Below are 9,970 nucleotides of genomic sequence, written 5' to 3'. Positions count from 1 at the left end.
TTTCCTGCTTCAGATCCTCAAGGGCTGAAACTATTCGTGTGAGCTACTGAGACATTTTTGATAGCCTGTTTACTTTGTTTACTTCCATTTATCAGTCTGTTTATCTGGGGCATGGTCTCCCCTCATGCAGGATGGCCAGGGACTAACTAAGTGTCCAACCTTCTTTCTAGAGGCTCAGGCAAGCATGGCTCTTGTTTGTGGTTTTTGTTTATTTATTTTATTTTCATTCTCATTTACAGGGACATGAGTCTCTGAATGAAAGGTTTACTTGTGAGCATAAACTGGTCACAGACAGGCAAAATTAACACCAAAACCTGCTGGGCTTAAGAAAATCCCAGGGGACAAAGAAGACTACATGGAAGGCCACATACCAAGTAAAGTAAATATGCTGCCCATTCAGGCCCACCCTCAACTCTAGCATGGGTCCCAAAATTATGGCATTCCCAAGACTCAAGGGATTTCCATCTCTCACTCTCAAGACATTAATAAAGCTGAATTCATATGGCAGGCAGGACACTCTTGCTAACAATATAATAGTCTATTATGTATATGTTTAGATTTGGGGTAAATTATACTATAGGTTATTTCAAAATGCAGTAGCCTTCTCGAAGTTCCAGGTCACCAGTTTCTAAGAGCTATGGTTAAAAACTATAATTAAGATGGGGAGGGACCAGACCTGCAGAGACAGAGGGCTCAGAGATTAAGAGAGCATGCTGTTCTCTGGAGGACCTGAGTCTGGGTTTCAGCACTCAGGTTAGGTGGTGGCTCTTGTAACTGCAGTCCCAGAGGACCCAATGCCCTCTTTAGACCTCTATGGGAACCATATGTACATACACACATGGACATATATAAAAGCAAAGTAAATTATTTTAAAACCTGTAACCAGATCCTGAAAGCCTCTGAAAGGATGAGTGTTCCTTGTGGAGACATGGTGTGCCTCAGCATTTAGGACACCTGGCCTGCGCTTAGGGTCCTGAGAGGATAAATCTCAGCTGCAAAAAGCGTTTGCTGGCAGGGTGGTGGTGGTCCACGCCTTTAATCCCAGCACTCGGGAGGCAGAGCCAGGCCGATCTCTGTGAGTTCCAGGCCGGCCTGGGTTACCAAGTGAGTTCCAGGGAAGGTACAAAGCTACACAAAGAAACCCTGTCTCGAAGAAAAAAAAAGCGTTTAAGCAAAAATTGGGGAAAATAAAGAATTTGGGAGGGGATGACCCCTGCCTGGATGACACCGCATCCTGGATTGAGAGGAGCAGGCAGCTGCAGAGAAGGACCTGGCAGAGAAGCAGGTCAAGCTACTAGAGGAGATGGACCAAGAGTTTGGTGTGAGCACTCTGGTGAGGAGGAGTTTGAACAGAGGCTACGGGACTTACATAGTGCCACGGACTTGCAAGGTCTCACTGTGGAACATGCCATCGATTCCTTTCGAGAAGGGGAGACTGTGGTTCTCACCCTCAAGGACAAGCAAGTACTACAGGAGCGGGAGGATGTGCTGGTGAATGTGAACCTGGTGGACAAGGAGCGGGCAGACAAGAATGCGGAGCTTCGGAAGAAGAAACCCAACTACCTGTCCTATGAGGAAGATGAGAGTGTTGATGATTTGGCACAGCAAACACCCCACTCTGTCCTGGCCAAATATGATGAGGAGCTGGAGGGCGAGCGATCACATTCCTTCCCTTAGGAGCAGGGTGGCATGGCTGATGGAGTGAGGGAGTGCGAGCTAGAAGAGATCCGGGCCAAGCTAGTGCTGCAGGCTCAGTCTCTGAGCTCTGTAGGGCCCCGGCTTGCCTCTGAGTACCTAAGTCCTGAAGAGATGGCAACCTTCAAAAAGACCAGGCGAAAAGAAAATCCGAAAGAAGAAGGAGGTGGTAATGAGGGCAGATGACTTGCTGCCTCTTGGGGACCAGACTCGGGATGGGGACTTTGGATCCAGGCTTCGGGTCTCAGGTCGGCTCTGAGTTCCCAAGGTGGAGGACGAAGCTCTGGAGGATGAGGAGAAGGATCCTGTGGCTCAGCCCCCACCATCAGATGATACTCGAATAGAGAACATGAATATCAGTGAGGAAGAGGATGGGAGAGACCTTCCATCAGGGTCCCCAGAGGTGCTGAAAGAAGATGAAGCAGAACTGGAGCTGCAAATGCACCTGGAGCAGGGGCACCATCTGCAGCAGCTGCAGCAACTCTAGCAGCTTCGAGACAGAGGTGAGAAGGTGGTGGAGATTGGAATGAAGCTGGAGTCTCGCTCGCAAGGCTGGGAGGAGGGAGAGGACCCTGAGCGGAAGGGGGCCTTGGTGTTCGATGCCACTTCGGAATTCTGCAGCACACTGCGGGGAAGATCCCCACCTACGGGTTGGCTGGCAACCGGGAGGAGCAGGAGAAGCTCATGGACTTTGAAAGGGATGAAGAGCTCTGGCAATGGTGGCTGAAAATCAGATGGGGAAGAGAACCTTGGCGGGAGCACCATCAACCTGGATGAGGAGAAGCAGCAATAGGATTTCTCTGCTTCCTCTACCACCATCCTGGATGAGGAGCCCATGGTGAACAGAGGGCTGGCAGCTGCCCTGCTCCTGTGTCTGAACAAAGGACTGCTGGAGACCACAGTACAAAAGGTGGCCAGGGTGAAGGCTCCCAGGAAGTCAGTGCCCTCAGCTGTGTATTGCATCCAGGATAAGATGGCCATCGATGATAAGTACAGCCAGCACGAGGAGCACAGGGACTTCACCCAGGACTTCAAGGAGAAGGACAGTTACAAGCCTGATGTTAAGATTGAGTATGTGGACAAGACCGGCAGGAAACTGATGCCCAAGGAGGCTTAAGGCAGCTCTCCCACCGCTTCCACAGGAAGGGTTCAGGCAAGATGAAGACTGAGCGGCAGATGAAGAAGCTGGATGAGGAAGCGCTCCTGCAGAAGATGAGTTCCAGTGATACACCCCTGGGCACTGTGGCATTGCTCCAGGAGAAGCTGAAGACCCAAAAGACACCAAACCTGTGCTCAGTGGAAGCAGCAAGAGCATGAACACAAACACCATCACCAAATGAAGCCGCCTTCCTCCCTGCCCTCCCATATGTTAAATAAAGTCCCCTCATTTTTTCATAGTTTTTTTTTTAAGTCTTTTCATTTACCAGAGGGATAAATAAAAGAATTTAAAAGCTAAGACAGGAAGTCACATAAATAAAAAGGAAGTGAAATACTGTCATGGCTTTTGCCTATACCGAGCACTTGGGAGGCTGAGGATGGAGGATTGCTTAAAGCTAAAGACAAGCTTGAACCACAGACATTGCTGTATTTACAAAAAGTTGAGTCATTGGGAAGGAGTCACACCATACAACTGGCCCCCATGGGAGGTTTATTGAGGGGAACAGAGGGGGCAGAGTTGGGTCTCTGGAGATAAGACTGAAGGAAGAGAAAGAGACAAGAGGTTTACAAGGCTCGTCCTATGTAAGGAAACATAGGAAATGTGCACAGGGGGTGCTCTTAGTGGCTGTAACTGAGATATATCCTGTCAGGACACTGAGAGCAGGCAAGGTGTCCTAAATGCTAATAACAGCCTGTCTCCACAAGCAACACTCCTCCTTTCCGAGGCTCTCAGAATCTGGTCCAGTTTTCAAAATAATTTACTTTGCTTTATGTATGTATTTGTGTGCACGCGCATATGGTTCACATAGAGGTCTGAAGAGGACATTGGGTTCTCTGGGACTGCAGTTACAAGATCCATCACCTGATCTGAATCCTGAAACCCAAAGTCAGGTCCTCCAGAGAACAGCATACTCTCTTAATCCCTGAGCCCTCGTTCTCTGCAGGTCTGGTCCCATCCCATCTTAATTATACTTCTTAACCATAGCTCTTACTTAGGATCTGGTGACCTAGAACTTCGAGAAGGGTATTGCATTTGGAAATAACCTATGGTATAATTTACCCCCAAATCTCAACATATACATGATAATAGACCATCATATAGCTAGCTAGATTTCCTGCATGCCATATGAGTTAAGCTTTATTAATGTCTTGAGCGCAAAAATGAAATCCCTTGAGTCTTGGGAATGCCATAATTGTGGGACCAGTGCTAGAGTTGAGGGTGGGCCTGAATGGGTAGCATATTTACTTTACTTGGTATGTGGCCTTTCATCTAGTCTTCTTTGTCTCCTGGGATTTTCTTCAGCCCAGCAGGTTTTGGAGGTAATTTTGCCTGTCTGTGACCAGTTTATGCTCACAAGGAAACCTTACATTCAGAGACTCATGTCCCTAGCATATGTTGGTGATGATGTTAGGCTGGCCTAGAACTCACAGAGATCTGCCAGCCTCTACCTGCACAGTGCTGGGATTAAAGGTGTGTGCCACTATGCCCTGCTGATGCTGGCAGTTTTGAGTTACTAAACCCACAGCCACCACTGGAATACTTATGCCTCAGAAGATGTTCATAAAACAATAAACAAACAAAGATGTTCCTGCAGGCATGGTGGTGGTGCACACCTTTAATGCCAGCATGCACGATGAAAAAGCCGGTGGTTCTCTTTGAATTCAAGGCCAGGCAGGAACTTGCCTCAATATAGGTTTTCACCACTATATCTGATTTAAGGGTTCTTTCCTTTGTTTTTGGAGATGGGCTCTAATTCAGCCCCGCCTGGACTCACACTCACTACCTAAGAAAGGACAACTTTGATGTCTTTCATTTCTTTAGTTTTTTTGAGACAGGATCTCTCTATATGGCCCTGACTGTCCTGGATTTCACTATGTAGACCAGACTGGTATCAACCATACAGAGATTTTCCTGCCTATACATGGTGGTGCACACCTTTGATCCCAGCACTAGGGAGGCAGAGGCAGGTGGATCTCTATGAGTTCTAATCCATTCTGATCTACAGAGTGAGTTCCAAGACAGACTCCATAGAGAAACCTTGTCTCAAAACAAAACAAAACAAAAAGGCATGAGTCACCATGCCTTGTCCTCCCTATTTATTTTTGGTTATATTTGTTTATTCTGTGTGCTTATCTGTATGAGTGGGGGCATGTGTGGACCACAGCTTCTGTATATGGAAGACAGATTCACTGGTAAGCTGAATTTGCTATTATCTTATTCCCAACGACAATACAAAGAGTCTGACAAAGCAAGCCAGAACATTGCCCAGGATTCCACCTCAGTCTTAAGGTTCTCCATGCACAAAGGTAAATGGCCTGAAATGAAACCAAGGTTCACCAGAGGCCACCCTCTGCTTCTCTAGCTCCCTCCCAGTGCCAAGTGTCCTGTCAAGGATCCAAGCCTTTTCTCAACCCAGCTTCCTGAATTGTTCTCCAAATGTGTGTGAGAGCTGCTTCTGATTCTATTCTTCCCATTCATCTTTTGATAAAAGATTATTGGATTCATTTTTGGGGGTGGGGACTCTGTGTCTGCATAATGTGCACATGGAACTTGCAGGGCCTGGTTCCTCCTTTCAGCATGCGGGTCCTAGGGATTGAACTCAGGCTTGATGGTAAGACCTTCCGCCATGGAGCAGTCTCTCACCAACCCCAACTCCTGACTCCAGATCTTCAAGCACATCCTGCCACCCTGTGCTACCAGAGACAGCTCATTCATCTTAAGACATGGAGACCATAATTCGTGTTGCTTGGGTTACTGAGTGACTATAACTTAATAGTGAACTATGGGATGTTCAGTTGAACAGAAATAAAAGCATAAGTTTGAATACTTTAGTGCAAAACAAAACCAATTCTTGGGCCTGGTGTGATGGTACAGGCCTTTAAACCCTGGAAGGCAGGACCAAATAGATCACTGTGAGTTCTAGACTAGCTTGGTCCATATAGTGAGAACCTGTCTAAAAATACAAACAAAACAAAACCTATGTGAGATAGAGTCTTGTTTGAGCATCTTAGGGAAGTGTCTATTGAATGATGTGACCTGTATCTAGAGGAAGGCTTACTGATATATATTGCCCATTTTATAACAGCTGGCATGATACTGCACAAGGTAGCTTGAGAAAAGTGGCTTTGGATACAGCTGAGTGATGATGAACAAACTCAGTATATTCAAAGCCCTGGGTTGGTTCCTCAGCCCCAAAGAAGTAAAGAAATGTTTGATTCAGGCTCTAGGTCGCAGATTGTCTCATATTTGTTGGTAGGTCGTTATGCTGGTTGAAACCTGAGGAGTGTACCAAAGCCTTAAAGATTAGTATTAGAGCCAGGAAGGGCAAGAGAGGCACTGAGTCCATCATCAATGTCACGAGTCTTCAAGAGGAATCCACTTAGATATTTGTTTCACCCCCAGCTGCCCTGAAATAACTACAAAGACCAGGATGGCCTCAAACTCACAGAGGTCCACCTGTTTCTGTCCCACATGTGATGGGATTAAAGGCCTGAGCTACTAGAATTGACTAGTTTTGGTGTTCGTACAGGAGTGGCTCTAGAGGCCATTAAGACTAGTGGAAGACTTTTGCCCAACATAAGACAGTCAACTTGGTTTACTACATATTTAATTTGTATGTGTAGGCAAGGAGACAACTTGTGTGAGCTGACACTCTCTCTCCTTCCACCAACTGTATTGGTTCTAAAAGTTTAACTCAGGTCTTTCTGGAGGGCAGCAGGCACCTTTATCAGGAGCCATCCTTGCTGGCTGAGCTGATTTAGTTTAAGTAAATTAAGATTCAGAATACTGTTTGTCACAACACAGCCACAAAAAATAACAGGAATTAACAATCACTGGACATTAATATCCATCAATATCAATGGTCTCAACTCACCTATAAAAAGACACACGCTAACAGAATGGATAAGAAAACAGGACCCATCCATCTGCTGCATAAAAGAAACACACCTTAACTTCAAAGACAGACACTACCTCCGAGTAAAGGGCTGGGAAAAGGCTTTCCAAGCAAATGGACCTAAGAAACAAGCTGGTGTAGCTATCCTAATATCTAATAAAATAGACTTCAAACTAAAATCAATCAAAAGAGATCAGGATGGACATTACATATTTATCACGGGAAAAATCCACCAAGATGAAGTCTCGATTCTAAACATTTATGCTCCAAATACAAAAGCACCCACATTCATAAAAGAAACACTACTAAAGTTTAAAACGCACATCAAACCCCACACATTAGTAGAGGGAGATTTTAACACACCACTCTCACCAAAAGATAGATCTACCAGACTGAAACTTAACAAAGAAATAAAGGACCTAACAGATGTTATGACTCAAATAGACCCAATAGATATCTACAGAATATTCCATCCTAACACAAAAGAATATACCTTCTTCTCAGCACCCAATGGAACCTTCTCAAAAATTGACCACATGCTTGGACACAAAACAAATCTCAACAGATACAAAAACATTAGAATAACCTCCTATATCTTATCAGACCACCATGCCTTAAAGTTAGACCTCAACAACAACAAAAATTATAGAAAACCCACAAACTCATGGAAACTGAATAATGCCCACCTGAAACATCAATGGGTCAAGGAAGAAATAAAGAAAGAAATTGAAGAGTTCCTAGAATTCAATGAAAATGAAAGTACAACATACCCAAACTTATGGGACACTATGAAAGCAGTGCTAAGAGGAAAATTCATAGCTCTAAATGCACACATAAAGAAGATGGAGCAATCTCATACCAATGAATTAATAGCACAACTGAAAGCTCTAGAACAAAAAGAAACAAACTCACCCAGGAGAAATAGACGCCAGGAAATAATCAAATTGAGGGCTGAAATCAACGAAATAGAAAACAAGAGAACAATACAAAAAATCAATGAAACAAAGAGTTGGTTCTTTGAAAAAATCAACAAGACAGAATACTGTTTGTCTATTCAATTTTTCTAATAATGTTGAATGGGATAAGAGCAAAATTAGTACTACAGCTCTGGGCATAAAACACAAGGCTAGGCCATCATCTTGCAATCCTCCTGCTTTGGCCTCTCTGGTTTACAACTCAAGATGGCTTGGCACCAGATCTCAAATACGTTCATCTGAGAAATCAAGAAGAAATATCAATGGGCCACCTAGGGCTGCTTGAGTGCCTGAGGGCATACTGAGTGGCATCTCCCTCTGGTCACTGACTGAAGATGTAGACCAGTTTCATAGAGCTATGAGATCCACAGGAGGTCAAGCAGTGCTCCCTGTCTCCCCCACCCCAGCTTCAGGACACTGGACCTTGTTATGCCCAGATTGCAGGGATCCCCAAAAGACCACCATGGAGAATCCCTTATGTAAAACCAAAGAGCCTTTATTTATTTATTTATTTATTTTTGTGATATATATTTTTTATTTTACAATACCATTCAGTTCTACATATCAGCCATGGGTTCCCCTATTCTCCCCCCTCCCACGCCCTCCCCTTACCCCCAGCCCACCCTCCATTCCCACCTCCTCCAGGACAAGTCCTCCCCCGAGGACTGTGATCAACTTGGTAGACTCAGTCCAGGGAGGTCCAGTCCCTTCCTCCCAGACTAAGCCAAGTGTCCCTGCATAAGTTCCTGGTTTCAAACAGCCAACTCATGGATTGAGCACAGGACTTGGTCCCACTGCCTAGATGCCTCCCAAACTGATCAAGCCAATCAACTGTCTCACCTATTCAGAGGGCCTGATCCAGCTGGGAGCCCCTCAGCCCCAAAGAGCCTTTATTATTTCAAGCTCACAACTTAGAGCCTCTCTCCAATTCAGCAGGGAGGGCAGAAGCCCAGAGCCCAGGCAGTGTGGGGGAGGGGATTTCCAGAGCTCAGGGTCCTGACTGGCTGACTTTTGTCTAGGTATGGGGAATGTTTGGAATGTCAGGCATTTCCTCTTTGATACAGGTCCCACTGGGTGGGGTCAGCTTATAGCTTCTCTGGGTTCAGAGATTGCCTGCCAGAAGCTGTGTCTGGGCCTCAGGTATTTCCCCTTAGATGCAGCACCATTGGGTGAAGTCAGCTTATGGCTTTTCCTGGGTCCAGTTGTTTCCTGCCAGAAGCGATGTGTGGGCCTCTAAGCCTGTCATGGCAGCTCTGTGATCAGGCTGTTTTGGGCCCCCCACAGACCTCATCTTGGCTGCTCCTCTGAGGCTTTTTGATGCTGTTGTCTAGACAGGTCCTGGGTGTATCCTACTCTAGGTAGGAGGGAAGGAATGAAGACAGGAAGGGAGGGAGGAAGACAGGGGTGGAGAAAGAGAGGGAGGGAGCGAGGAAGGGAGGAAGAAGCAAGCCCTAGTGTTTGTACAGTGACTCTGCATTTGGGACATTGTCTTCAAAGTGGTGTCAATTCATTCTCTATTCTGCATGGAAATCTAATCAATCTTGACACACCTTATTATATGTGGTCTACTGAGACAGGAGGATTACTGAGATACATAAGTGGGCTCAGAGTACAGTAAGAGTTCCAGATAGGCCTAAGATATAGTATGAGATATCAACTGGAAAAAAAATTCTACCAAAGTAATAATGTAAATTAGACAATGAATCCCAGAGCTCAGAGTTTGAGGAGGAGTGTTATGAATGAACCTGGGACCTTGACCATCATCTCAGATTTCATCCATTACCAAAATAAGGTCTGATTCACTCAAATTACAAATGCAAAATCCCAAATAGTAAGATTAAATGGGTGAGAACTTCCTCATTTAATCAGGTGGCAGCTTGTGTCTAAGAGGTGGGGCTCCAAAGGAAAAGCCAGGGGGAAGTGGATATAAAGGTCAGAATGGCTAGGAAGGACGCTGACCTTTAGAACCTGGAGTGACTGACTTACCCTGCTGGGATTGGAAGACCTGTAACCAGTTTCCAGATCAGACAAGTCATTCACCCCCATCAGGATGCCCCATCTCACCCAGGCTAGCCCATCTCTCATTTCATCTTAGTTTTTTCTTGGTTGGTGTGGCTACTGTGAAAGAGAAAATTTCATTAAGCCCAGACTTAATTTATACCTCTACATGTAAGCTTTTATACCATGTTACTGAGAGACTCCAGACACAGGCTACAAACTTCTCGGGTGGGCGCCCCAAGAATCCAG

General features: G+C 45.5%; 1 pseudogene; it reads left to right on the top strand.

The window, feature by feature from the left end:
• The first annotated feature begins 907 nt into the window (after positions 1-907).
• LOC143271759 (U4/U6.U5 tri-snRNP-associated protein 1 pseudogene) lies at positions 908-3,035 on the top strand (annotated as a pseudogene).
• Positions 3,036-9,970: the final 6,935 nt, after the last annotated feature.

The sequence above is a fragment of the Peromyscus maniculatus genome, chromosome 2 (assembly GCF_049852395.1).
Source record: "Peromyscus maniculatus bairdii isolate BWxNUB_F1_BW_parent chromosome 2, HU_Pman_BW_mat_3.1, whole genome shotgun sequence".
Classification (NCBI taxonomy): Eukaryota; Metazoa; Chordata; class Mammalia; order Rodentia; family Cricetidae; genus Peromyscus; species Peromyscus maniculatus.
This window is presented reverse-complemented; position numbering and strand designations above follow the sequence as displayed.